Source organism: Spermophilus citellus (genome assembly GCF_964194105.1).
Source record: "Spermophilus citellus genome assembly, chromosome: 8".
Classification (NCBI taxonomy): Eukaryota; Metazoa; Chordata; class Mammalia; order Rodentia; family Sciuridae; genus Spermophilus; species Spermophilus citellus.
Window position 1 is genome coordinate 92817727 of NC_138189.1, and position 19314 is coordinate 92837040.

The following is a 19314-nucleotide window of genomic DNA, read 5'->3' on the forward strand; positions in this document are numbered from 1 at the left end:
TACCATAGCAGTCACTTTCTTTGGCAAGTGGGATTCAAATAAATGAGTTTTGAGAAACTTTTTTTTAGTTGTTCAAAACATTACAAAGCTCATGACATATCATCTTTCATACATTTGATTCAAGTGGGTTATGAACTCCCATTTTTACCCCAAATACAAATTGCAGAATCACATCAGTTACACATTCACATTTTTACATAATGCCATATTAGTGACTGTTGTATTCTGCTACCTTTCCTATCCCCTAGTATCCCCACTCCCCTCCCCTCCCATCTTCCCACTCTACCTCATCTGCTGTTGTTCAGTTCTGCCCCTTGTTTCCCCCCCCCTTTCCCCTCACAACCTCTTATGTGTAATTTTGTGTAACATTGAGGGTCTCCTTCCATTTCCATACAATTTCCCTTCTCTCTCCCTTTCCCTCCCACCACTCGTCTCTGTTTAATGTTAATCTTTTTCTCATGCTCTTCCTCCCTGTTCTGTTCTTAGTTGCTCTTCTTATATCAAAGAAGACATTTGGCATTTGTTTTTTAAGGATTGGCTAGCTTCACTTAGCATAATCTGCTCTAATGCCATCCATTTCCCTGCAAATTCCATGATTTTGTCATTTTTTAGTGCTGCGTAATACTCCATTGTGTATAAATGCCACATTTTTTTTATCCATTCATCTATTGAAGGGCATCTAGGTTGGTTCCACAGTCTAGCTATTGTGAATTGTGCTGCTATGATCATTGATGTGGCAGTATCCCTATAGTACGCTCTTTTAAGGTCCTCAGGGAGTAGTCCAAGAAGGGCGATAGCTGGGTCAAATGGTGGTTCCATTCCCAGCTTTCCCAGAAACTTTTTAAAGAAGAATTTTCTTTTTAACATCTTATGATGACTCGCATGATTTTGAATAAAGGATTCAACACTAGGCTAGGTGACTCAATTATTAAATGAAAATTATTACTAAAGTGAAAAGTAAAGTTTAAAAGATCCTGGGAGAGTCATTTGTTAAGGAGGAGCTAGCTACCCTTGTGACATATGTGGGATCTGAGGGTGAGGAAGTCTGGCTTAGCTGGGGAAAGGTTGGTACAAAGCACTCCCTTTGGTTTCCAAAATGATAAGAACAAGCGTATACAGATTCTCTCTTGACACCCACATGGTATTAATAAACATTATAAAATAGTATAAACTTATTAAATACATTTGGCAAGAAGGATAACCTCTGTTGAACTGTACTCTCTTGCTTTTGCTGGTTAAATCATATACTTACCAACAACCAGAGATATTTTTCCCAAGATCTATTGCATCATTGCAATTGCCATTATAATTATGTAATTTAATCAAATTTTGCATTATTAAATAAGTTAGCATAAAGGAAGAGAGCTGTTTCTACCAATGTATTAAAAATAACAGTGAATTGCTGAAAGTGATGCTCTCAAATTAAGGCAGAAAAGGCAACTCTAAAAGTTGAAAATCTATAAAATATAAGAGTTTCTAAATTAGACAATCTCCTTCAGATATATTTTGTATGAAAGAGACTAACACAGACCCCACACTCAAAGAAATTGAGTTTTCCAAATGGATTTTAAAATGTACATTTATATGTTTTGGTTAAAATAAAAAAAATGTGAGAGATTTAAACAAGCTTCTCTCTCTCTTTCTCTCTCTCTCTCTCTCTCTCTCTCTCTCTCTCGCGCGCGCACACACGCTCTCACTCTCTCTTTAGTTACCTCAAATAACAATTTCATATAACCAATCAACTGTTTTATCCTTAGATATTGTGGTTTCTATTCCATAAGTCAGAAAGGGAGCTCTCTCTTAAGTGGGAATTTCCTGGCACAAGATAGGTTAAATGAAAACTATATTTTGATTTAAAAAAAATAACAATAGATAACTCCTGAAATAACACTATTGCAGAACACTTATTATTTCAAGAGAGTATAGTGCAGTTTATATCAAGAGAGATTTAGTGTTTATTTAGCAAGCATAAACATGGAATCTGGAATGTATAAACAGTTCAACTTCCAGAAATAATTTTGCAACATAGTGTACAGAAGAAAGGATACTGAGTAGTGTCTATGTTCCACCTATCTCTATTAGATGGTGTATAGTAAAGTGAATGCTGCCCTCCTTGGGGCTCCTTTCACAGATACTCATCACCCTATTCATCATTGGGAGTGATGTTGGCTACCCTCTGCTTAAAAGAATTAACCTTGGCCAAATGGAAGCCATGTAGCTCAAGAAGTATGTTCATTCTTGCTGTAGATTCCAGCCAATGATTACTGACAGTAGATTTTTAAAAAGTCTCCCTGTATTATCATGGATGAGAAGAGTATGCTTTGAAGTAGATATTTAGGTTGCTGGGTTAAGGGAGGCACTAGCTAGAAGAGAACATAACATTATGGGAGTTAATATTTTGGCAGAATTTCAGGAATTGATTATAATATAATTCAGTGATAACTCTTGAAAGCAATGACTCAAAGGAAATAGAGTGAAGATACAGGACTGCTATAGGAAAACTATGGAAGAAGGAACCTAAAGGCCCAAGGAAATGGAGTCATGTGAATGCGTTTTACTAGGTAAAGACAAACAACACACTAGCTATTCATGTTCTTCTTCAATAGTAGTTGTAACAAGCTTCAACTCTGAATCTGTTCATCAATTCACATAGATGAGTTGCCAGCGTAGAAAAGCCTTACAGCTCAAACTGTTCACTGATCATTAATCTATAAAGAAATGTGAGCAAATCCTGGGAATCCAGGCTAAAAACTAAAAACAACAACAGAACATAGCAGATACATTGATAGTCACTGGAAAAGACAAGTAGATAGGATAATTCACCCACTTAATGTCAAACAGTCTCTGTCCTCAACCAACCCAGTGTTTATAATCATTCAGTTACAGAATAGACAGAATAAGGAATGGATGCCATGTGTGGTCTCACAGCATAATCTGTCTCGCCAAGGCTGATCCTTTGTACCGCCACTACTGAATGTCTGCTCTACCATAAACAGAAAACTTTACCAATGCCCCCTCCCCCAATTATATTATACCCCAAGGAGCTCAAAAAGTGAATTGTTACCAAGATAATCACATCAGACTCCTTCTACCTAGAAAGCTACAAATTCATACCAGCCAAATTTGACACAAATTCTGTATGTTAGTCAGGTTTTTGCTGCTGTGACTGAAATACCTGACAAAAACAACTTAGAGCAGGAAAAGTTTATCTTGGGTTCACTGGTTTCTGTCTATGGTCTGCTGGCTTCCTTGCTCTGGGCGTGAGTTAAGGCCCATCCGATGGAAGGGTATTCCAGAGGAAAGTTTCTTAGCTCATGACAGCTGGGAAGGAGGGAGGAGAGAGAGAAAAAGAGAGAGAAAGAGAGAGACAGACAGAAAAGATATAGTTCAAGGTCACAATCCTAGTGACATAATTCCTCCAGTTATGACCTACCTGCCGATAGTAACCACCCAGTGGTACATTCAAATTATTAATCCATCAAATAGATTAATCCATTGATGAGGTTATTGCTCTCATAATCTAATTGTGTCACCTCTGAACATTTCTACATTGCCTAACATGAGCTTTTGGGGGACACCTCATATCCAACCACTGTGCATATACATTTGCTTTTCCTGCTCAACTTCCCATCCAGAAACACTATCCAAAGATTCTAAAAATTCAGTTATAAAAGAAGTCCTGTAAAAAAATATTGGTGTGGACTTAGATACCACCTTACAACAAAGGTATTCCATGGGAGCCACTGGTTCTGCCACAAACCACACATCTATAAGTTGCCAATCTCTTGAAGGCCCAGTGGAGGCAACAGGTTGATGACAACACACATGGATAATGAGACATTGACCTTCAGGATGAAGTGTACATTTTAAATGACCACTACATGTGCCCGATACTACGTCTCCAAGTGGTGATGACATGGGTCCAGAATTGCTGTATGACAACTTATCACAAATTTAGCTGCTTCAGAGAACATGTAGTTTCTGTAGTCAGGATTATAGTACAGCTTTGCTTGATCTTCTGCTTGTCATCTCATAAGGTTTTAAAGAATGTATTACCCAGACTATATCCTCATCTGGAGGCTTGAACTGGAAAACAAATCTGTTCCAAAGCTTATAGTATTACGTTTTAGGGTTGCCATAATAAAATATCATAAGTTGGATAGCTTAAAACAACAGAAACTTATTGTTTCACAGTTCTGGAGGCTATAAGTCTAACACTGAGATGTCAGAAGGGCTATGGTCTTTCTAAAATGTATAGAAGAAAATACTCCTTTGCCTCTTTAAGATTGTTGTGGTAGTTAGTAGTCCTTGGCATTCTCTGGCTTGTAGATATACTGCTCAGTTTCTACCTCTGTTGTAACATGGCCATTTTCCTATATGTCTTTCTTATAAATACACCAGTCATATTGAATTAAGGGCTCATCCTACTCCAGTCTGGCCTTAACTTATTAATCTGCAATCACCTACCTCCAAATAAGATCACATTCTGAGGCACTGGGGTTTATAATTTCAATCTATCTTTTAAGAGGACACAATTTAACCCCAAATATTGATTCAGGTTATTGTCACAAGTTATTTCCTTTTAGTTTCTGGACTCAAGTGCCCATCTTCATTCTGGTTGTCAGCTAGAAGCTGCATTTAGCCTTTCAAAGTCTCCCCAGTTCTTAGAGGCTTCTTGAAATTTCTTGCCCCTTGGGCTTTTCCAAAATGGCTACTTTATTCATCAAGTCATCAAAGAGAATATCTCTAATATAATCATGAAAATGAGAAATGAATTAGGCTCCCCCAAAACTGTGTATACCTAGAGCCTCAGAATGTGACCTTATCTGGAAATAGGAGTTCTGCAGATAGAGTTAAGACAAGGTCACACTGGCTAAGAAAATAGGGTTCCTAAATCCAATAACTTGAGTTCTTATAGGAAAACCATATGAAGACAGAGACACAAAAGATATGATGAAGGATGGAATTTGAAATGATCCATCTCCAAGCCAAGGAATGCCATGAATTACCCTCAACCACAAGAAGTTAGGAGAGGCAAGGAAGAATCATCTTCTCTATGTTTCAAAGGGAGCATGGCCCTGTTGACATCTGGATTTTGGACTCCAAGCCTCCAGGCCTGTGAAACAATAAATTTCTGTTGTTTCAAGTCACCTAGTTTGTAGTAACTTATTATATCAACCCTGAGAGATGAGAACACATCCTATTACAATGCCATATTCTCTTTTGATTATAAGCAAGCCACAGGTCCCTCTCTTACCCAAAGAAGGGAACTTGCACAAGACATGAACACCAGTAGGTAGAGATCACAGGGGACTCCCTTGGACACTGTCCTTCACACAAGGGGTAAAAGTAAGAATAGATCCACCCACCATAGGTCTGCATAGTCTAAATAGAGAATTTATGCTTTATTCCTCATACTGTTAGTTTCTGTGGATTTAGGGCCCCAATTCCTAGACCAGGAATGCTTCTATCAGGGGACATAAGTTAGGGTATCAGTGAACTCATGCTTTTGCTGCTGCCTGGTCACTTTGGACTTCTCATGCCAGCAGAAAAACAAACAGTGATAAGAGTTGCCACATTGGCATAATAATAAACCTAGTCATCAGGTAGGGCTGCTGCTAACTGATGGTGATAATTAGAAATATTTTGGGTACTAAAGATCTACTAGGCTGTCTCTTAATACTTTATGTCTAGTGGAAACTGTTGATAGACAAGCTCAGCTACCACAATCTCCTAAGAATGTGATAATGAAGGCTGCATGATGAACGATGAAGGTCTGAGTTCATAACAAACAAGTCACCTAGGCTAGCAGAAGTACTAACCAAAGAAGAAGGGAATTTAGAATGTATCATGGGGAAGGGAGATGATGAATGTCAAATATGATTTTAAAACCAATTAAAGCATAACTATAATCCAACCTATTAACCTTCTTCTTCAAAGTTTTCCCAGGAATTGTAACTAATTTGAGTCCTTGAGAAGCTGTGGCTAGGTGGATTGAACTTAATGGAAGAATTATGCGGAAACGGGTAAATTATAGTAAGTGAAGTTGGTGCTTTGCCAAATTCCCCACTGCCAACTAGTGCACCCAGCCCCCAGGTGACATGAGGTTGCCTGTTAACAGTTAACAGATGCTACCTTCATCAAACAATTGTTCTTTTCTAAATACCACCAGTTGGATATTCCTTCTTAATCTATCCCCCTCAAGATATGACTGTGAAATTATAATCTCAATAAGTTGTTCTGGAGCTTTCTTGTGGGATCTGGTTGAGGATTGTCTCCAGTTGAGATCATGTTTTTAACTTTTTTAGCTTTTAACTCATATTTGCATTCCTAACTCCCTTTCTCTTGAGGGAAATTTTTAAATGAATTATTTAAAAAATGATTCTTGCTTTTAGCTTTGCTTGTTAGGAAAACTTCTATAAGACATGGGCTACTAGTTTTTATTCTGTTTGGGTTCCCCAGCAACTCTTTCATTTGCATTACAATGATCTTTATTAATTTTTTTTTCCAAATATCTAACACAACCATCTATACTTCTCTGGATTTCTGGATTTCTTCCACAAACAAAATGAACAAAAAACACAGACTTGGAGAAATGCCTGCTATGGATTTTAATTTTTTTAAAACTTAAATCCCTGATCTCTTGGCATACAATCCTCTTAAACATGCCTATATGAATTACACATTTTATATTATTTAACGATGCGCTCATTTTGCACAGTGTATGTCCTCCCATGCAGAGATAACACCTTAGAAGCCAGGAGCTGGGGATTCATTGAAATTAAAGTTGTTTAAATTCAGTTTCCCCTTCCCCAGAAGGAGAGAGCAGGTGCAAGCTATCAGTTGTTTTGAGTTACAAATGGACTCCCTTTGTCTTCCTGTATCTAAATATGTTATCAGGTGAGGGTTGCCTCAGTTCTTGTCTTCCAGAAAGATTTCAGCCAAGTTACAAAGAGAAGCAGCAGGCTGATTAAGCAAAGTAAAAATACACTCCAGAGAATGTGCACATCACCTGTGGGCTGGGTATACTAGGCAGTGGAAAATTTGGCAGAGCACCAACTGTACGTAGTATAGTTTGCCTCTTGTCCACGTGATTCTTTCATCAAGTTCAATCCATCCCTAGGCATGGATTGCTGGCCATGATTGCTAGTCATGATTCCTGGCCAACCCAAATTAACTCTATATTTTTCAGCTCTGTATTCACTTTCCAAGAATGAAGTTTGCTTAGAATCTTCCATGTTCTGGATTTTTAAATTTTGTGCAGAAACTTCCCTCCACATGAATCATGTAATTGGGGCAATTCCTCCTGATTCCTGCCTTGACTGAATGAGCCTGTGAGAGTTTTGCCATGCTGGAAAAGTTCCCATCAGTATCTGAGAAAAACCTATTGAGGTCAAACTCAAAATGTAAATCATATTAAGATGCATGCAGGGTTACCCAACGCATAGTGCCTCAGTGTTCTGTGCATGCTCCAAAGTTGGGCTTGACATACCCAGTTCTTTCCAGTTTTAAGATAGTAGTATCTTGCTGTGAAGAAGGAAATTAGTAGGTGGGGTTCTCCATTACCCAAGATGGGGTGAGCCCTGTTGTCCCTCTCCTTATCCTTTTGCTCATGTCTGCCTTACTCTAACAGATATGGCATGTCTGAGCACTTCTGGAGTATTCTTAGAGAGTGGTTACATTCTTATAACCTGCTCATGATAGTATTGGGTAAACCTGTAAAGAAAATTCTATCAATGCTGGGTATTGATGTACTTCAGTAAGACATCCAAGGCCACATCTCCACAAAAGTATTCAACATTCATTCTGCCACTCTCAAAACCTTCCTTGGAAATTCTAAGCCCACCTAAATCAACTCTTGTACTTTATTCAAGCCACAGAGGCTAAACCATATTAAGTTCTGCAGGAGATATTGGAGAGATAGGCTGATAGAAATGTCACTGGATGAGGACCGAGGAGGTCCCCAGAAGGGAGAAGTGGATCTCAATTTGGCCCTGGTAAGTTCCTGTCTTACAGGAGAGAAATTAACTTTAGGATGGGTAAAAGGAGGCCCAAATAGAGATTTATTGAGGAAAGCAAACATTAGAGCAGAATGCACATTCAAAGGAAGAACAGTTGCTTAAGAGTGAGACGTGCTTTGCGGGCCTCGGTCTTCTTCTTTTAAAGGAAAACTTGTAAATGGTGAACCTGACAAGCAGAAGTTGGTGATGTCAGTCAATGAGCTCAATTATTTTGTGAGCCACAGAGTAGGTCATAGGGATCTGGTTCTTCTCAATCTTCAAGTGGATGCCACCTAGTTAACATATGGCATTTGGACTGTACCCATATTGTGGGTCTCAAATAATCACTCTCTCCAGGTTTCCTTCAATCAATCTGAAAAATATATTCTGTAAACTAACAAAGTATATAGGCACTAATTAACTGGTACAGTACTGTAAGATTTGTCAGATTGTTTAAGAATTTAGACCTGGGGAAAAACAGATCTGGGGGATGCAGGTGAAGGCATTCATGGAGCTTTGGGATTTAAACTTACAGTCCCTCTTCCTTCCTTGTTTGTCTCCATTTTACCTATCCTTATTTCTTCTATCCTACCTCAAAATTACTGTAAATGCATAGTGTCTTGGTATGTCTACAAAACTTATTCAGAGAAAGATTCTCCTTTTATCTGAATTGGCACCTTCAACAATTCCTGCTGAAAGGAATTTTGAGGGAAGGGTGGAGATAGGGTGGACTCCCAGAGCTATGAAATGAGATTGGACCCAGTGATCTGTAGGACCCAGATATCCCTAGGAGAGGCCCACATGGCCACTTGGAGATTGCTCTAAACATCCCTCATCTTTTCCCACACAAGAGTTATTACCTGAAAAGGTCTACTTAGGAGACTACAGGAGTATACTCGTGTTAGGAAGAGGAGCCAGGTGATCTTTGCCTGCAATTTAAACTGAGCCTTTTACTGATGCCTTTCCTCCCTTCTCAAAGCTGGGACATGGAGTTTCTCAAGTACCACTCTCTATTTTTTTTTCCTTCGAAAACTTCTGTACCCAGTCACCGAGGCACAAACTTGGTGCTGAGTCACCACTCCTGTCCACACACTGACTTTCAAAGTTTGCTGTGTTCTCAGTGTCTCTACCACCCAGTTCCCAAGTGGAATTAATTGCAGTAGGTGAGAAATTTAAGATGACATTCAAGTTAATATTATCCCTGATTTTAATTTACAAGGCCTGGTAATAAACACTCTCACAAACACTTCCTTGAACTACATTAATTTTCTGGTCAAGAGCCATGGTTCCCTCTATACTGTGCACATTTTTATAAACCCCATCACTTAACTCAAAATCTTGAAGCCCTCAGACAGACTAGATGATGACTTGACATATGCATACTCAACACATTATATTTTTTCAGAGATTTATTCTAAAGCAATCATACACCAAGACAGAAACATCCCAGACTTTCAACCCACACATGACATTAACAGAGAGATGTTTTTGAAACTCTCTAGAACTTCTGTTTTGTTTCTCAATTTGCATACTTTGAAATATTTTTCTAGTACATTTTTCATGGTTCAAAAACATCATTCCAAGACTTCTACCTCTCTTTGAAAACATAGAAACACTTTAGCTTTTGACACTTGGGATAACAAACAATATAGGTTTCCAACAAACTTATAGCTACGTGATTTCAAGTCATCTGCCTTGATACAAAAGAGTGACCTCCTAACCTCATCAACTTGGGCCCATCTCCTTCTACACTGTGTCAGTCATGAATATACCTTTTGTTTTTCCCAATGCAATTTATATTTCTTTAAGATTTTTAAAGAATCTTTGCCTTGCCAAACAACTTGAACCTCCCAAACACTGCACAGGTGACATCTCTTTTGGGAGGGTTTTGAAGGAAATCAATAAGTAAACTTGCAGCATAGTATAATTCTGAGTCTCTGTTTAAGGGATTTATCTCAAAATTGTTCTCTCAAAAGAGCTCTAGCTGTAAAATCACTGCTATGTATACTTTTCTTTATTGGAAGGTGTTTTCTAAACTATGTTATAATCTGTGCTAAATCTCTTTTGTTTCTCAGTTGGCACCATTCCATTAACAATTTAGATGATGTGGTGGAACATAATTCTTTCACTCAGAATAATGAATATTTTGATTTAGTTATAGGCCATATTCAACAATCTTGGATAATAGCATCTGCTTCACTGCCACATGTCATTCTAGCATTTTTGCCCCTGTTGAGGAAAGAAGAGTGTAAAGTGCATGGTCATATGACCAAATCAATAAGAGAAACAGAAATAAACACACAAACCTTTACTTTGTGTTTGTGGCTACAAAGGGGTAAAATATGTGAGTAGGTCCTGATGTTCTAAAGTCTATCCAAAATGTATATGGTTTCCGTTTAAAAAGTTTGGAGCACCACCTATAACTGTACAGAGATGATGGGCAGTCACTTCTACTATAGACTTCTCTCCCCAACTCATCATCCTTTTAACCACTTTGCTTCTTCCTATTATGTCTTATACTTGATTTGTGTTTTGAGTTGTCAAGTTCTGTTATCAGATAAGATGCAAAGGATACATACGTGTGTGTGTGTGTGTGTGTGTGTGTGTGTGTGTGTGTCGGAATGAAGCTGGATGGCAGTGGGAAAGACAATTACATGCCATGGTGGATCAAGGGAGATGGGGAAAAGTCTCATGAGTCTCTGACCTTAGGGTCCATATGGGAAAGGTTTTCAGATCTTCTACACTAGCAAATTAAATCCTGCTTAAATATTTCCTGTATACATTTATGCTAAATAAGTTCCTCACACTGTGATGCAATACAAAAAGCCATTCTCTGTATCCTAGACTGGTTTTGATGTGGTCTCTCTTATTACATTGACTATTTTGTAATGATGGAAGTGCATCCTTGATCTGTCATTTAAAAGCAGCTATTCTTGTGTGACTCTGTCACAAATAATGGATGGAAAAGTTCTGCTCAATCAATCTATTTCTTGTTTTTGGTTTCCAGAAGATTAACCACTCCTAGGATACTAGGACAGATTTGTTGTACAAAGAAAAGGCTATAAATTATGAATACAATATGAGTAGAGTTTACTAATATACTCAGCTCTGATACACATCAGTTATATATACACATATATATTACACATCAGTTATATATATATATATATATATATATATATATATATATATATATACACACACACACACACACACACACATCAGAATTCTAAAGCATGTTCACCCTAGGTTTTTTTTTTTATTGTTGGTTGTTCAAAACATTACAAAGTTCTTAATATACCATATTTCACAGATTGATTCAAGTGGGTTATGAACTCCCATTTTTACCCCGTATACAGATTGCTGTGTCACATCAGTTACATTTCCATTGATTTACAAATTGCCTTTCTAGTGCACCCTAGGTTTTTAATAATTAGTATGAATCTATTTTTATAACTTCCTTATCAAATCAATGTGTTAGAATAGAAAGTTATTTAGAATTGATTCAAGAGAAGAAGATAGAGAGGGAAAGAGAGCAAGAATGGAGTGGTGTGATGGTATCTTTGGCAGCCCCTCAGCCCAAGGCCACAAATGGCCACCTTGGTTGGAAATTGTGGAAAATGAGAAAAGAGAGTTTGCCAAATGGGAATTGAAATCAACTGATACAAAAATAATTCTTCATTGCCAATGTTTTTCGTGGGCTTATTTTTGTGGGGGCAGTCATAGTGTGTTATGATTTAGACATGTGGTATCTACCAAAACCTCCTGTGTGAGACAATGCAAAAAATTTCAAAGGTGAAATAACTGGGTTATGAAAGCTTAACCTAATCAGTGCATTCATCCACTGAGGGGAATTAGCTGGGTGGTAACTGTAGTCCTGTAGGGTGTGGCTGGAGGAGGTGGGTCTCTGGGGGGCATGTCTTTGGGGTATACATTTTGTATCTGGAGAGCTGAGTCTCTCTCTCTCTGCTTCCTGGTGCCATGTCCCCAGCTGCTTTCTTCTGCCACACTCTTCCACCACGATGTTCTGACTCACCTCCTGCCCCAAAGAATAGAATCTGCCATATAAGACCTCTGAAATAATCTTTTCCTCCTCTAATTGTACTTGTCAGGTGTTTTAGTCATAGCAACAAAAAATATGATTAAAACATAGTACATGAAAGCAAGAATTAAAGAGAACACTTGTGTTTATGTTTAGTATGTTTTCTTCCCTTTCTTGCCATGGTAGCTAAATGTTGGTGTGTAATATTAGGGAAAAAGTTACTTAAGACAGAGTTTTATCTGTTTTTGTTGCAGGGTCCTGGAGATCCTTGGTTCTTGGGTTCTTGGAAGAGAGATCTCAGAGGAGACACAGAAGTAGTACTTTGTGAGAGCAAGGAGACTGCATTAAGCAAGACGGGAAAATATACTTTCAGACGTGGAGGTGGAGGAAGTTATCCTGAGCAGGAGCAGTGACAAAGTTCAGTCTATCTTTTGTGCCTGCCCCCCCCCATCTTATCTTGGTTTTGTTCTTTCTCTTTCCCTGCCTTACAGAATTGGCAAACATGGTCTACACACTGTGTTATAAAACTCCAGGTGAAGAGTTCATGTACCATCCCAGGATTCCCTGGCGAAAGTCCACAAGAGTGTCAAAATGGCAAAGCTAATGATATTACAATAGCATAGTATTTTGCAGTTACTTTCAGACATATTGTAGCTTAGTGTGCATGTCTATTGGGATCAATTTTACCAAGAAGGTGTGTTGTTTCCAGATAAAACCCACAGTTTCTGTCCACAACTGGGAATAGGATTCCTGCCACCCAGCATTGGGACCCCCCTCCTCTTGGTCAGTCCCTTGTTTCCCTCTTCCTTCCTATGGTCTTGTTCATGTCTGCATTAAATACCTTTTTGGTCACTGCTGTATTTTTTGCCTACCCCTGTAATAGTGTTTAGCATTTACACATTACTCAGTATATACTAGTACAGTTTACATAATATAATATTTATCTATAAATACATTTATTTTGGATCACAAAAGCTCCAAAGCTCAGAAAAAGGTGCATAAGATACTTTTTTAAAAAAAAAAGTAAGAATGAGACTGTCCACAGGTACTTATGACCTGACTGCTGTAGGGATATTAGGGGGCATTAGTGATGTTGAGCCTACACGAGGATCTGTCCTGCAGAGCAGATGAAAGTGCCAGCATGGATTCCTATGTTGAAGAGTAGAAAAGACTGTTTTATTTCTCATTTTAGGTAAAATTAAATATAAGTAGAAATTCTAATGCTTTCCCCACCAAGGCCAATTTTTATACTTGGCTTCACCATTGCTCTAATAAGCATAAATATTTGTTTTCCAACCATTATATTTTTATCAATGCATATTTTATTATTAATGTATTTTAAATTTACATTTAAAAAGGAGTAGGTAGTTCTTTCACACTAAATAAGATTATTGCAACAAAGCTCTTTGGAAAATAACTTTATAAATATGTGCACAAACTAATCTTGCAAGGCTTCATGCAGATTTTATTCTGTAATTATAAGATGAAGCTTCTTATATTGTGGACAGAGGAATCATAGACTTAACCTCTATAGGGGAGTACAAAAGTTAACAGATGAATTATTGAAAATAATGACCTAAAAATATATTTTGTGTAAAAAGCAAAGTTATTTATCTAGAAAAATAAAATATTTAAAACTGCATGTAATTTTTCTACTTTTTAAAATATTTTCTACTGCTTCAAAATGATAATCTTCTGCAGGGTTTTGCAGTGAGCCCATGCAAGTTGGGTTCTGATTATTATATAAACCTTCATTTAAAACAAGGCCTATTGCTTAAGGCAATATAATGTGAAACAAATCTATGAACCTTCTTTGGCTTTGATTTACCAAACAGAAGATATTAAGACCAACTATGAACCAAAATAGATAAAAATTGACCTAACACAAGGCCTGCAACTTCAGCTGCCTTGTCTTCTTAATGGTTCTGATGCCATTTGTACCTATTTATCTTGGGCCTGTTTTCCTTGTAGTCGGACCCATTCCTTGCCCTTTCCCTGCTCTGCTCTGTGTGACGAGTGGCCACTCCTAAAGGGTGCATTTTTTAGGCTCCTGTACCAGCTGGCATCCAGCTGGTCTGGGATAAAGGGAAACACCCCTTCCCACATCTCTGCCTGCTTGTCTGGCAGCTGTCAGCTCACCCAGTGGTTTTGAGCCTACTGCTGTGGTGGATCTGTTCTCTTACCTCCCATGGTCCTTCTGACCTGGGGGTGATGAGAAATTTCTGCAGGTGCTAAATCAGAGTTGCTTAACTGTCTTTTGTACAACTTATTATATGTATAACAAAATCCTTATATTGTGGTCTTTTTACTTAAAAACCTGAATGTTTTCTGTTTTTCACGTTAGACCTAGTATTCTGTCTGTATTTCTGTGTGCCAAGATATGTAAACTTAGTATTTAAAAGAACATCTACTTTTTATGTCCCAGTGCTGTAGGTCAAAATCTCACTTGATCTTGACTAGGTTCCCAGTCTACAGTCGCCCAAGATGAAATCATGGTACCAACTATGTCTGGGCTCTTCTCTGGAAGCTCTGGGGATGAATCTGCTTCCCAACTATATTTAGGTTATTGGAAGAATTCAGTTATTTTCAGCTGACGGACTTTGTTTCCATGCCATCTGTCAATTGAGTACTGCTGTCTCTAAGGGTGGTCTGCTTCTGGACCCTTGCCACATGGCTCCTCTCTCTCAGAAATGGAGAACAGTACTTGCAACAAATCCCTTCTATACTTTGAAATTTTCTGATGTCCTCTTCTGCCCAAAGCTAGAGAAAATTACCATCCTTTAAAGAACTCATGTGACAAAGTTCACCTGGATAATCTCTTGCTTTAAAGGTTAATTGATCAGCAACATTAATTAGACCTGCAAAATCTCTTGCTACTATGGTAATACTATTACGGGAATAATGCGGGGGAAAGAAGGTCTTCATAGAATTCTGTCTTCCACAAACCTTCAGTGAGCTATCTCTTCTGGCACTTACCAGGTTTGTGCCCTTCAGCTAATCATTTAACCTCCAAAGACCTTAGATTCTTCATTTATAAAATATTTATAACCAAGAGAGACAAACTAATTGCTAATGTTCCACTTCTGTAAGTCGGTCATTTTGGCTGAGACTAGTAATGCATGGACCAGTTGGAAGAACAGTGTAGAATTTTGCTATCTTCTCTTGTGCATGCCCCTTTTCACAGAGAATAATTGGATTTGGTTTGGAAAAGGAGAGAATTGTGTTTTACTGGAAACAAGAAGAGTCATGTATAAACTGTATTGGCTTCATTATGCTGGAGTGAGTTGCCCCTTTTCCTTTAGGTTCTGTCCGTTCTGTAGGAATTCTTACTTCAGTCAGTAAATACTACAATGTTAGTGCTCAGGGTGATGCTCCAAAGTGAGGGAAGCTGAAGAAGATAAAAAGACTGTTCTCAAAGGGGAAGTCAGAAAACTCAGCCTTGCTGGGAGACTCCGATGATAGTCCCTGCCCTGTTCCCATCATCTACGGAATGAAGAAATCAACTAGGATGCTGTTGAGGTCCTTTATGTTTAAAAAAATAAATGATTTTCCTCCATCTTAAAAATGCTTGGCTGTAATTAAATATGATGCCATGTGTATAAGGAAATCAGATATTTATTCTCAGGTGCAAAGAAAGCTGAGTGTTTTAAGCAGATTAATTTGGACTTTTTTTAATTAAAAAATTTCAATGTATAGTTTTGAGATTCCATGATTCATTAACCCTAAACTACATTTTTCCTCCCTAAATCTATTCTTTGTGGATTTTTAAAAATAGCAAATAGTATACCATCATGTGGCAGTCATGTAATGCCCTCTTCTGGCTAAAGATCAAAGCACAACCTTTCTCAATGAAATGGTTATCACCTGGAAATTTACCTGTACTTTTAGCTCTTTTCAGTATATTACTGAGTAGTGTCTGCTTCAGCAATTTTTATTAGCCAGTCTTTATCTGTTCTAAAAATGAATGTGTTTTATGTTTTATTCTGATATAGCCATTCACATGCTGTATCAGTTTAATTAACACAATTATCCCAAAATTTCCTTCCTTCTTTCTTCTCTTCCTCCTTCTCTTCCTTCCTTCCCTCCTCCTCCTCCTCCTCCTCCTCCTCCTCTTCTTCTTCTTCTTTTTGGTGAGGGGGCAAAAGTCTGGAGTCTATTTGGTTAGGATTTTTTTATTGACAAAATTAATGAGATTACCACATTTTAGATTGCATTTTTTTCTGATTGTATACATAGTATATTCACACCAATTCCAGTCTTCATACATGTACTTTGGATAGTAACGATCATCACATTCCACCATCATTAATTACCAAATGCCTCCTCTCCTCCCTTTCCCTCCCACCCCTCTGCCCTATCTAGAGTTCATCTATTCCTCCCGAGCTCCTTCTCCCTATCCCACTATGAATCAGCCTCCTTATATCAAAGAAAACATTTGGCATTTGATTTTGGGGGATTGGCTAACTTCACTTAGCATTATCTTCTCTAACTCCATCCATTTACCTGCAAATACCCAAAGAACTTAAAAACAGCATACTACAGGGACACAGCCACGTCAATGTTTATAGCAGCTCAATTCACAATAGCTAAACTGTGGAACCAACCTAGATGCCCTTAAATGAATGAATGGATAAGAAAAATGTGGCATGTATACTCAATGGAATATTACTCAGAAATAAAAGAGAATAAAATTATGGCACAAGAGTTAATAACTAGAATCAACAAAGGGGACTTACTCAAACTAAAAAGTTTTTTCTCAGCAAAAGAAACAATAAGAGAGGTAAATAGGGAGCCTATGTCCTGGGAACAAATCTTTACTCCACACACTTCAGATAGAGCCCTAATATCCAGAGTATACAAAGAACTCAAAAAATTAGACAATAAGATAACAAGTAACCCAATCAACAGATGGGTCAAGGACCTGAACAGACAATTCTCAGAGGAGGACCTACTATCAATCAACAAGCACGTGAAAAAATGCTCAGCATCGCTAGCAGTCAGAGAAATGCAAATCAAAACCACCCTAAGATACCATCTCACTCCAGTAAGATTGGCAGCCATTAGGAAGTCAAATAACAACAAGTGCTGGCGAGGATGTGGGGAAAAGGGTACACTTGCTCATTGTTGGTGGGACTGCAAATTGGTGCAGCCAATTTGGAAAGCAGTATGGAGATTTCTTGGAAAGCTGGGAATGGAACCACCATTTGACCCAGCTATTCCCTTTCTCGGTCTATTCCTTAAAGACCTAAAAAGAGCATGCTACAGGGACACTGCTACATCGATGTTCATAGCAGCACAATTCACAATAGCAAGACTGTGGAACCAACCTAGATGCCCTTCAATAGATGAATGGATAAAAAAAATGTGGCATCTATACGCAATGGAGTATTACTCTGCATTAAAAAATGACAAAATCATAGAATTTGGAGGGAAATGGATGGCATTAGAACAGTTTATGCTAAGTGAAGCCAGCCAATCCCTAAAAAACAAATGCCAAATGTCTTCTTTGATATAAGGAGAGTAACTAAGAACAGAGTAGGGACGAAGAGCATGAGAGGAAGATTAACATTAAACAGGGATAAGAGGTGGGAGGGAAAGCGAGAGGGAAGGGAAATTGCATGGAAATGGAAGGAGACCCTCATGGTTATACAAAATTACATACAAGAGGAAGTGAGGGGAAAGGGAAAAATAATACAAGGGGAGAAATGAATTACAGTAGAGGGGGTAGAGAGAGAAGAGGGGAGGGGAGGGGAGGGGAGGGGAGGGGGGATAGTAGAGAATAGGATAGACAGCAGAATACAACAGACACTAATATGGCAATATGTAAATCAATGGAAGTGTAACTGATGAGATTCTGCAATCTGTATACGGGGTAAAAATGGGAGTTCATAACCCACTTGAATCAAAATGTGAAATATGATATGTCAAGAACTATGTAATGTTTTGAACAACCAACAATAAAATAAAAAAAAAATAAAAAATAAAAATAATAAAAATTAAAAAATTATGGCATTTGCAGGTATATAGATTGCATTTTTAAAAGGACAAAATAACAGATAAGTTCTAAACCATAGTGTTTTTTTTAAGAGAGAGAGGAGAGAGAGAAAGAGAGAGAATTTTTTAAATATTTATTTTTCAGTTATCGGTGGACACAACATCTTTATTTTTATGTGGTGCTGAGGATTGAACCCAGCGCCCCGTGCATGCCAGGCAAGCACCTTACCGCTTGAGCCACATCTCCAGCCCCCAAAACATAGTGTTATTTTAATTAAAATTTTCTGCCTGTACATATGTGTGAGAGTTAACTAAGTGATTTGTGTTTCTCACTATTGATGAAGAATACACAGTGATATCATCATTATTATTTTTAGTCATTTATGTCTTTACAATTTTCATCCAAGTGTTTCTATGTATCCTTTATTATAAAGGATACTGGAGATGAATCTTAAAGCCAAGAATAATAATGACCCTCTTCCTAAGACCAAATAATTGTAATTTGAAGTAGTAACTTAATGATTTTATCTAATGCAACCATATAGAACGGTAATTATCAGTCTTTAGGAACACATCACAATCACTTAGTGGTATGGTGGGAAGAGTAAGTTTTCCTAAATAATGAAGTGTGTGATATTTCTCAGACACGCTGGGACACTCTGATAGTCTTATATTTAAGGGAACCATATAACTTGTCATCCAAATCTGAACACTTTTGAGTGTGCAAGAATCTTTATTAACAATTATGGTGAAATTCCAGACTAAGCTGGGGCTTGTCAGGTAAGGCAGAAATTAGGTCACTGTATTCGTATTCTATAACATATTGATTAGAATAATGGAAATCATAATTATCATTAGAATTCTGTTTTTACTTATATTTCAGAGGCATTCTTTATCTCCAACTTATACTTCTGTTGTATGGCAAACAGAAATTGTGTTAAATTTATCCTTTTACTGGAGTCAGGTTGCTGAGTTTCAAATCCTGACAATTACTAAACTTTTCTTGCCTTGATTACTTCATCTGTAAGATGGGAATAATAATAGTGCCTACCTAATACAGTATTTATAAGGATTCAAGAGTTAATGAATACACATGCAGTCAACATTTAGTATGGTTCCTGGAACCCAGTTAAAATTATTAATAATTGAATTATTAGTTTCTGAGAGTGAATGATGTTTTGAATTTTCATAAAGATCTGAGAACTTCAGAGTTTGAGTACCCACCTCAGGAAAGCAACTTGTGGAAGGGATGTTCTGAGTAAGACCCAAAGATCCTGC

General features: G+C 37.7%; 1 pseudogene across 1 annotated transcript in view; it reads right to left on the reverse strand.

Moving 5' to 3' along the window:
- Positions 1-16055: 16055 nt before the first annotated feature.
- The window catches only part of LOC308654698 (high mobility group protein B1-like), a 249502-nt pseudogene continuing 246243 nt past the window's right edge, over positions 16056-19314 (reverse strand). Inside the window, exon 2 of the transcript in view lies at positions 16056-16165. The product of the transcript in view is annotated as a high mobility group protein B1-like (transcript). The remainder of the gene's footprint in view (positions 16166-19314) is intronic.